The sequence below is a fragment of the Neofelis nebulosa genome, chromosome 15 (assembly GCF_028018385.1).
Source record: "Neofelis nebulosa isolate mNeoNeb1 chromosome 15, mNeoNeb1.pri, whole genome shotgun sequence".
Lineage (NCBI taxonomy): Eukaryota > Metazoa > Chordata > Mammalia > Carnivora > Felidae > Neofelis > Neofelis nebulosa.
Genome location: NC_080796.1, coordinates 54,137,921 through 54,149,232, shown reverse-complemented (window position 1 = coordinate 54,149,232; position 11,312 = coordinate 54,137,921). Strand labels below are relative to the sequence as shown.

The following is an 11,312-nucleotide window of genomic DNA, read 5'->3' as shown; positions in this document are numbered from 1 at the left end:
AAGAATCTGTGCCTCCTTATTGCCCATTGTAAACAGTCTAAACATTTCATCCCCTATTTTAACCACATCCAGCATGACTTCCCACTGCTTCTCCACACATGCTCTTTGCTATCTCCCCTTACTCTAGCCTATTTCCTGGCTCTGTATTTTAAAAATTCATTTCTGGGGCGCCTGGGTGGCTCAGTCGGTTAAGCGTCCGACTTCAGCTCAGGTCACGATCTCACGGTCCGTGAGTTCGAGCCCCGCGTCGGGCTCTGGGCTGATGGCTCAGAGCCTGGAGCCTGCTTCTGATTCTGTGTCTCCCTCTCTCTCTCTGCCCCTCCCCTGTTCATGCTCTGTCTCTCTCTGTCTCAAAAATAAATAAACGTTAAAAAAAATAAAAGAATAAAAATTCATTTCTATGGAATACATATATTTTAACAAAAGGAAGACCAGTGCTCCCCTATGGTGAATGATGCAACTATGAATAAGGTATGTTTAATAATGTCATGGTGGGGGTGGGGGCGCCTAAAACAAAAACACAAATAACTATCTTATATAGTTCTTTGATGGGAAAGACTTTCTTTTCTACTTATTATGATGATGATGTAAACTCATAATGTTTACAGTTTCCTATATGACATCAGTGCTTCTTAAACTTTAGTGTGGGTGAAGAATCACCTGGAGAACCTGATAAAGGAGAGATTTGGGGGCCTCCTTTCTAAGTATTCTGAGTCAACACGCATGGATTGGGACTCTAGAATTAGCATTTCTAACAAGTTCCCCGGTGATATTGATGCTGAAGCTTCAGGGATCATACTCCTTTTTTTTAATGTACATTTTTTTATTTAGAGAAGGAGAAAGACCAGAGGGAGGGGTAGAGAGAGAGGAGAGAGAGAGAGAGAGAGAGAGAGAGAGACCCCCAAGAAGGCTCTGTGCTGTCAGTGCGGAGCTTGACTTGGGGCTCAATTTCACAAATTGTGAGATCGTGACCTGAGCCAAAATCAAGAATCCGACAACCAACTGAGCCACCCAGGCACCCCTAAGGGATCACCCTTTGAGTAGTTTTAGTGTATCCAACAGCCCTAAGAGGTGGATAGAATTACTTCTAATATATGAATGGAGAGAATGACACTCAAAGGAGCATAGTTGACTAATCTATGGCCCTATGACTAGTGAATGACAACATTGGGATTTAGGTCCTCCAAGCTGTGATCAAGTGTCATTGGTCTTGTATCCCACTGCCTATGTACAATCTGCACAACTTTGAATGCTTTAACTCAATTCTTATTTCAGCCAGGCAAAAAAGTGAGGACTTTTGCTCGTAATCTTTTATGACACTCAGAGCTCACATCAGTACTTCAGTACTTCTCTGTGGACATCAGTCCCTAGAGCCTGCGGGTCCCTGAAATCCTTTCTGAGTGTCTTCAAGGGAAAAATTATTTTCATAATAATAGTAAAATGTCATTTGCCTTTTTCCTCGGGCGACATTTGCAAGTATGTTGGAAAAGCGACGGTAGGTAAAACTGCTGGCACGTCAACACGAATTGAGGCCGCGGTCCCAAATTGTACTGGTAGTCATTGAGTTTTCATTGCCATACACTCGCAGTTAAAAAATGCCAGTTACACTTCAGAATATCTTTATAAAGAAGTAAAGGTTATTAATTTTATTAAATCTCAGCCTTTGCGTGCACGTCATGTTAACATTCTGCATGACAAAACAACAGAGTGGTGGTTGTGAGGGGTCGGGGTAAGAGAGGGGGAACGTGGGTGAAAGTGGTCAGAGGATACAGACTTCCAGTTATCAGATGAACATGTTCTGAGATGTAATGTACAGCCTGATGATTGTAGTTAACAATACCATATTGTCTATTGGAACGTTGCTAAGAAGAGTAGATCTTAAAAGTTCTCAACACACACACACACACACAAACACACACACACACACAATTTGTAACTATGTGAGGTGATGGATATGTTAACTAACTTTATTGTGGTAATCATTTTGCAATTTATACATATATCAACTCACTACACTGTATATTTTAAACTTACACAATATATTAACATCTCAATAAAACTGGGCAAAAATAAAGTGCTTCGGTTGCATACTGAACTACAATGGCTGTCTTGGAGAAAAACGTGTATATTTGACCTATATGCTGAAAAGCCCCTTTTTTTCATGGAACATCATATTTAGTTGGAACTGTCAGGCAAACTAGGGCTATTCTGATTTATTTGGCAGATGTTTTCTTGAAACTCAATGAAGTGAGCCGATCATTTTAAAGAAGCAACTGACATTATTTGTTGCCAGTGAAAAAATTTGAGCTTTCGCACAAAAATTCAAAATTTGGAAAACTTGTATTCACCACCATGAACTAGAGAGTTTCCTAATACCTAAAGACTTTTCTAATGAGAATAATGATCATATTGATGAATGTGATTTTTTGACATTGTATAATGAATGGGTTAGCATTTGGAAGATCTGAATACCTCAGTTGATCAGTGATTTTCAAGTGACTAATCATGTGTGGTTAACAAAAAGTTCCACTCAAAGTGCAAGATAGACCAAAGGCTTTTAATGTAACAGAGTACAAAAAGTTCATGGATATGGTTTCCGATTTCACATTTTGGTGTAGAAGCAATGAATAACTATAATTGTCTGAAAAAACTGTTAAAGCACTCCTTACTTTTCTAACAACATATCTCTGTGAGGCTACTTTTTTTTTCATGTATTTTAACTGAACAGCATATCACAAAAAACTGAATACAGAAACAGATATAAGAAATGAAAGGTCTTCTAACAAGCTAGAAGTTTGAGAGAAATGAAAACGTTCAATAATGCTGCTCCTCTCACTGAAGGTATTTTGGTTTAGAAAACATGACTTTTTAAAAATAAAAATGTGTTATTTATGACAACATTTATTATTGATAAGTGAGTTGATACACAAATGTTTTTTAACATCTGCTTTATTTTCTAATGTAGTCAATATCATTAACTAAAACCTACAGAAATTTTAAGAGTGAAAAGAAGTCCTTAGACCAAAGAGTTTTCAAATTGCTGGCCAAGTCTATGAATTTTGGCAATTGATTACATTCAGTATATTAGTAACATGGAAATAGAAATGTCTTAACTTAAAGAAATTACTTTGATTTAGCCTTTGTGAAAATTAAAAGCAATTCCTAGTTGTAATGATAAGTGTCTGGAATAAATTGTTCTATGTAAAGTATTTTAAATTATTTTTAAATTTGTCTTTTTAATCCAATAATACATACCCATTAGTTAAAAAATAAAATTATATATTAAGCATCCTATCCCAATCTGTACAACCCCTAATACCCTCTTTTCTGTGAGAGATTCCATTTAGTTCTTATAGTTTTTCTTTCTTTCTTTCTTTCTTTCTTTCTTTCTCTTTCTTTCTTTCTTTCTTTCTTTTTTTTTTTTTTTTTTTTTTGGTCACCTTCTTTATCAAACACCTCTTATGCGTATCTTCAGAGTCATACAATCTCACTTGTCTCTAGAGAGTTTGTTTTGTCACCTGTGCAGTGACCAGCTCTGTGTGGGCTCCAGAGTCATGACCAAAGTGGCTCTCCACCTCCCGTGCCTCTTGCTTCACATCCAGGGCTTCCCTATTGACACTGAGCTTTGTCTGGCACTTGATGACTATGTTTGCTTAACTCAAAAATATGAAGTGAAACTTTGACCAATAAGATATGGAAGCTTCTCTTTACTCCCATTATAATGGACTGTCTCAAGTCACAGTCATTTATATAGCCTCTCACAGGATGGTCTTGTGAAAAGAAGCCATCAGTGGTGCTTGATATCAAGAGTGGCTGGCTTGGTTTACAACTTGACAGTCACCTTTGATTAGTGCTTCCCCTTTATTCACTTCACTCTCCTCATATCTCTCTCATTCTTCTCTGTCATTGAAGTTTGTAATAAAGGCAGTGTATCAGCCTTTGCCTCAGGCTCTGCTTTCTGGGGAGCCCAGGTTAAGGCTCTCCATATTTCCCAATAGTGTGTTTAAACTGTTGTCTCTCAATTTTTCAATTTAAGACATTATCAGTTGACTTTTTTTGTATGTGAAAGATGAGGCTTTTGTGCTCTTACATTTCCATTCCCTACCAACCCCATACATTTTTCACTCTCTTTCCCTCCACGTGTTCTGTCACAATTTTTCATTAAATGAACATTCAGTGTTTATGTTATTATAACTGCCTTAATATAATTTATAGATGAGTCACATAGTATACTGTAATATGTTTCTTTTCTTTTCAGTTACTTAATTTTTATGTACCTATCACTAGTTAAACCCCATACCCTCTGACCAAACATTAAAACTTCTTCAGTAGAGTCAGACACAACAAGGAATCTATGAGTTCAATGTGCGTGTGTGGTGGGGGAGGGGGATGGGTGTGGTGGTCAGAGTGGGAAAGCTTATCCTTTCTGGAATCCATCTTATTGCTCCATTCAGAACTCGCTGTCTAGGTTTGCTGCCCAGCTGTCACACTGGAGTATCTTTTCACCACCATTATTGGAATTCAGTTCATTTCACTTTTAGTTTTTAGACCTTCTGTTTTCTGCATTTTATGTCTTCCTCTTTGTTGGATTCTTCCCTTGCTTTTGTAGAGCACATTTCTGGTAACTTCCTGAGGAAGTATTTGGGAGGTAAATCTTTTGGGATTGCCCAAGTCTGCAAAATCTGCCTCCTTTTACATGTCAATAGTTTGCTAGGTATAGGATCCTAGGGTGACCCTTATTTTCTCTTGTGTAGACTTTTTTCCATTGTCTTTCTGTCTTCTTTTTGAGAAATTTTGATGACATTCTGATTCCTCTTTTTTCTTTCTTTCTTCTTCTTCTTCTTCTTCTTCTTCTTCTTCTTCTTCTTGTAAGTGCCTTGTTTTTCTCTCTCTGGAAGCTTTTAGAAACTGCTGTTTATCTCAGGTGATTTGAAATATAGTGATATGCCTTCATGTATGCCAGTTGTGGCTAACTGTCCACCAAAATCCATTCTTCTTTTCTGTGGTATACAGCGGAAGCTGGAAAGCGGATAATAGATGAGGAACCACAGTTTCCAGGTCTTTGTGCAACAGGATGTGGCCATTTAACTAATTCTCACCAATGCAATTAGCAGAAGTGATGTGTACTGTTTTGGGACCAAGGCTATTGTGAAACAGGTGTGCTTCCTCTGTATTTCTTTCCCCTTCCACAGACTGGATGCAGATGACAGTGACCAACTAGGGAATGGTAGGGCCACCATATGGAATGATCATGGACACCTGAATCATTGCATGGAAGAGATCTCCTTACCCTCCTTGAGCTCCCATATAGTGAGATATACATTTCTATTGTATTTGAGCCATTACATCTATGTCAGAAACATAAATGTATATTCAGTTCAAAGCTCTTCTTGGGATACTCACTCAATGTGAAACACAGAGCTCTCCTTTAATCTCCTTGGAAAGTAACATTAAACTTTAAGACATTAAATTCTTCACTTAATCTATAGATTATAGAGCTCATGAGTTGGAAACAAAATGTGTTAATCAGATCCATCACTAAGTAAATCACTTAAATTCTCTGTCAGTTGGAAAAACTTCACACTCTTGGGCCTAGTTTTTCTCCTACCTGACAATTCAAATTAAAGAAGAAAAATGTTGGGTCTGGTGGATTAGAACCCAAAACACGACTGGAAGCCTAAATGCTGTTTTTATATTTTTTATGTCTTTTCTATGAATTCACATTAAATTATTGAGGCAGAGGCTATGTCACGTACTTCTTTTGTGTACCCTATTGGCTCTTCAGGAATAGTTTTTAAAGTTTTTTTCTGACTAACCAGTATCAGAATCTCCGTCAAAAATGCACATCTATTGAATCAGAGTCTCTGTGGGAGAGCCTTAGAATCAGACTTTTAACGAGCATCCAAAGGTTATTGTTAACACTTTAAAATTTGAAATCTACTGCCTCACAGTCTGCTAAGTAATTTAGACTCTTATACATCTTTTTTAAATTAAGTAGTTAATACTATAACATATATCATTGAAATTTATTTACTTAAAAAGAGCATTATGACAATAATGATTAGGCTTGATAAGCAGAATTTCCAATGAAGTTTGTATAATGATTTATATAGCCGCAGAGAAAATTGTTCCAAAATTGGGGCAGAACCATTTTATAAGGTGTGAATAATCTTGATGTTTTAGTGTTATCCATTCTTTTTTTTAAGTTTATTTATATATTTTGAGAGAAAAAGAGAGTGTGAGCAGAGGAAGGGAGAGAGAGAATCCCAAGCAGCCTCTAGGCCATCAGTATAGAGCCCAATGTGGGGCTCAATATCACAAACCATGAGATCATGACCTGATCCGAAATCAAGAGTCGTACGCTTAATGGACTGAGCCACCCAGGTGCCTTTAGTGTTGTCCATTCTTAAATTCAAAGTATTCAGTATGAACGATCCCAGTCCTCTATTTCCTTTTGGACTGTTTCCATTATTTTGCTGGTATTGCTGCTCTGGCTATATATTGCTGGGTCATAAATCAACCCAGACTTAGTTGTAGAGAAAACAACCATTTTATTATGCTCATAGATTCTAAGAGCAGGACTTTGGATAAGGTAGAGTGAGGTGGATTTAAAGAAAATCCATGACAGAGGCAACTGGAAAGACTCAGAAATGGCTGGGGTTAAATCATGTGGGTGCTCTTTTACGCACATGTGTGAGCTGACAAGTTTCAGAGCCCGGGCTCAGCTGAGCCTATTGACCAAAGCGCTGGCCTCTCATTGTGCGTTGGGCTTCTATGGCATGGAACTGGGTTCTGAGAGGCAGCATCTCCAAAAGGAGTATGAGGTAAGTACTTCACGAGAACGAGGCAGAAGCTGCATGGCCTTTATGACCCTGACTGCCACTTCTGCCTTCCTGCAGAGTTCAAAACAGCTACAAGTCCACCCCAATCAAGGTGGTGGAGGGCGATATAGACACCATATCTTAATGGGAGTGGTATAAAATAATTTGGGGGCCATGATTTAAAAGTACCACAATTACTGGCGTACCTTGGTGGCTCAGTCGGTTAAGTGACCAACTTCAGCTCTGGTCATGATCTCCGGGTTGGTGAGTTCAAGCCCTGCATCAGGCTCTATGCTGACAGTGCAGAGCCAGCTTGGGATTCTCTCTCTCTCTCCCTCTCCTCTGCTCCTCCCCCATTCACTCTCTTTTTCTCTCAAAATAAATAAACTTAAAATAATAAAAGTATCGCAATTACTAAATTAAGAAGCACTTCTAATCATTTAATTTCTAAACTTCTTTCTTAGCTGTTTGATCTTTATAATTTATAAATGATAATATTTCTCTGCTTTTCTGGTGAAGACAAATATAGCAAAAAATCTATATATCTATAGGTCTTACATGTAAAATCCATATATTCTTATTCACATAGGTAATTTTCACAACCACTCTATAACATTGGTATTATCATCACCCTTTAACAAGTGAAGACACTGATATGTTGAGAGGTTGAGTAGCGTGGCCGGGGTCACACAGCTGGGGAGGTTCTGACTCCAGAGCATAGGCCCTTGACAACAACTAATGGGTAGCATTTTCATATTCATGTGAAATCTTCTCAGAGCAAATCCAGGGAAGTTTACATAATCTAAATGTCATTGGCGAGAGCTGAAATAAATTTATAATCACACTCTATCAAATATCCTAAGCCTTTTGAAAAGTTGCTTTTGGCTAAATGATGGCTGGATCATAAACCTTATCATCTTATGAAAGCACTCAGGGGCTACAAATTTTTAAGGTTTTCATTTCCTGTGGAAAAAAGAAAATGTTCTTTGTTGCACTCTGCTGCTGAATTTTGACCAGGGAGTAAAAGATGCCTTTCTCTGTGGAAAAGGGCAAGACACTTCCATTTGTTTTTCCCCGAGGGACTGGCTATTTGGTCTAATTTTTGTGATAAGCTGACTAAGGGTCAGGGAATGTCAAGAGCGCAAAAGGCAGCAGAACCTTGGACAGGAAAAAGGCTGGTATCAGGTGGAGACCATAAATAATAGAATGCCTGCCTGGGAAGGGTCTGACCCAGGAGACATGGAGTTAACTATCTTAAATCAGTTAAAGCTAGACTCGGAATCTACATAACGGGTCAGGTCAAAATTTGGTTAATGAAGCTGAAGTTCAAATCAGAGAAAGAAATTTAAGCTGAGGAAGCTGTAAAAGTCACATTTAGTGAATTAAAAAAGTGAGGATATGCCAGCTTGCACCTTGTCCTCACCAAGGCCTGCTTAATAGTTGATGGCAGAAGAGGTAAGACAGGGGGTGGGTGTTCAGTCTGCTAAAGGTTTGCTTACAATTTATAGAAAGAAAAACAATAAAGTCCTAATAAGACGTCTGGAAGCAAGAAAGAACAAGGAAACAGTCACAATCATTTTAAGTTCCTGTTGGGAAATTTAAATTTTCAAATTCCTGTTGGGAAATCGATTTTTATTTCTATGGAGAGAAAATGTGGTAGTCACTTCATCCTTAAGGATATGGGAATGGCTTTTCTTGACATTAGGATATTCCCAAATCCAGGAGTTATACGTTTTCTTACTTCCTACTTTCTGTATGTTGCTTTAATTTTTAGAATCAAATCATAGATCATTATTACCCAAATCCCTTGCCATTCTGAATAATGTAAATAATAAATATTACAAAGCTTCAAGTCAACCAGTAATTTATTTAGCACTACCTCCTCCCCCAGTATCACACTAAATGAAAGGATAACAGATGCGCGACTATGTATATCCTCTCTTTGTCCATGGAAGAAATTCTTAATTGGTCAAGACACACAAAACTTGATCTTGGATCTTTTTCAACATGTGTTTCAGGTGATTATTCACATTTAACCTGAGTTAATACTTGAGGTGAAAACTAAGGTACTATTAAGTGCTAATAGTGGATAGAAAAAAAGTTATCAATTTGGACTAACTTTGGGATAGATCAGACTGACTTAAAGAAATGAAATGTATGGTAATAAGATACCTAATTACAAGTGGAAGCCAACTCTGAACTAGGTATAGCAGATGCCGTTGACAGTCTGCCAATGTCTCTTTGGCTACCTGAGTTTTCTTGCAGTTGTGGAAAACTCCCACCCCGTGATAGTTTCCCACCTTAGGTACACCTGCATTCTCCCCTTTCTCTGCCCGAGGGTTTCCTCCAGTGTTACTAGAGCTTACTCACTTGGAAGCTAAACCAGAAAGCTTGAGGGAGCTACCCTTCTGGGAGGCAACCTTCAGTCAATGGTGACAGGAGTGGTAGACACATGCCCCAGACTCCCTGTTCTTTGGTGGGAGGGTCCTGATGTTTGTCTCACAAGGTTTCTCAGAAGGTCTCCAGCAAGACTAAGCCCCTCTTGCTTTTTATTGGCACTTCTCTCTTCCCTGTCTCATGTTCCTAACTTCCTAACATGTCTTCCTGGGTTTACCTTCCAAACAATCTGTCCACCTCTAAGTCTTTATTTCAGGGTCTGCGTTTAGAGGATCCAAAATTAAGATTCCAGGCTAACTAAATATTATAGGAACCATTTTATAAGTGAATAATTTTTATAATCAATATCACTTTTTAATGTATATAGGGGAGTCATTGATATTATTCACTTACTCTCCTTGTGGGAAGATTGTACAACCCTACTCTGTTGAATTTAGGAGTGGCCATAGGACATGCTTTGGCTAATGAATTGTGGGTGGAAGTGGCACCACTTCCTAACAAAGGTTTATGAGGTAGCTCATGGTTTTCCTATCTCTTTTCCCTCTGCCATAAGGCAGTCAAAGTTCCAGATGAAGCTACTCTATCAGCGCTGAGCCCAGGTATGAAGATGACAGATATGAGCAGAGTTTCCACTGAACTATGATGAACATATACAATGAATAAGAAATAGACTTTGTTCTTGTAAATCACAGAGATTTTGGAGTAATTTATTGCCTTAGCATAGCTTAGGTTAAATTGGCTAATAAAGAATTTTTTTTTTAAATAATGCAGTCCGGTGTTTCTCAATCTTGGTTAATCATAAGATTTACTAGTACATCTTTTCACTTATAGATTTAAACTTATTATAATTCAGTAGGCTTGGGTCAGAAAGTTAAGGGTACTTTGTATTTTAAAATCTCTCCAGATGGTTCTAATGATCTCACTGTTTGAAACACAACCATTTTGCTTAGTTTATTTATTTTTTCATTTTGCTTATTTTAAAGGAGGAGACTGACAGCTTGAAAAGTTGTCTATTCTTTTAAATGATTTATTAAAAATACTATGTGATACAGGTTGGAGTTTGAGTTATTTATAAAATCTTTTCTTCTAAAGAGCAAAAGAGCAAACTTAATTGTATACCTGAATAAAGGCAAAATCTGAATTAGTATTATCCAAATTAATAAAGTTTAATTGTGTGTCATATATAGGCCATCTGGGTTCAAACCTAATCAAAAATTATAAATGCAGCATGTTACTAAAGCCATTAGTAGGCCAGAAAGGCTAAGAGTAGTAGGGTTTTAATAACTGAAAGTAAATTTGTTGCATAGATATGCACATAAAAATAAAATCTTTGTCCTTGCTATTAACAGATTATGGGTCCACAAGGAGAATTTGCCTTGGAGACTGAGAGATCAAGTTAAAGGTGGTTCAAAAGCATCTGATGAAATTTCTAGCATCACACCTTGCAACTATGTACCATTCACTTGTCTGGGTCACTGTATATGTTTAAGCTGTAGAAATTACTTATATAATTTTACTTTTTAAAAACATTTATTTATTTATTTTGAGAGAGAGCATGTGTGTGCACAAATAAGGAAGGGGCTGAGAGGACGGAAGAGAGAATCCCAAGCAGGTTCTGCTCTGTCAGTGCTGAGCCCAATCTCATGAATGGTGAGATCACGACCTGAGCAGAAATCGAGTTGGACGTTTAGCCAACTGAGCTACCTGGGCGCCCCAATTCAGTTTTACTTTTTACCTCATATGTATTCTGGGGAAGGCATTTTAATAGACGCTGCTGGTATCGTAAATTCCAAGGGGGAGATGGTGGAGGTAAAATATTGGCCCACATATGATGGTGATATAAGGCAGAATATAGTAATTATAATAAGAAAGGAGCACCCTATATACCAACGTGGGTTGCTCGCTAATCTTCTGCTGCAAGGGAACTTCAGTCTTCAGGGACTCTCACATCATTGTTCAACTTAGATTTCATAGTCAAGGATATTGTTGAATGTGTGCCATAGGACCCACAGCTGCCCAGGCAGCTCTGGAAGGGGAGTTCTATTCCCATCTTACTTTCTCACTACCACTCATATTAGCTCCTTGCAATCTAGC

At 37.9% G+C, this 11,312-nt stretch overlaps 1 long non-coding RNA gene across 1 annotated transcript; it reads left to right on the top strand.

Annotated features, from left to right (window-relative positions):
* The first annotated feature begins 392 nt into the window (after positions 1–392).
* LOC131495832 (uncharacterized) lies at positions 393–9,910 on the top strand. The gene is made up of 3 exons (XR_009254144.1): positions 393–2,841; positions 5,014–5,157; positions 7,411–9,910. It is a non-coding gene; the product is annotated as an uncharacterized LOC131495832 (long non-coding RNA).
* Positions 9,911–11,312: the final 1,402 nt, after the last annotated feature.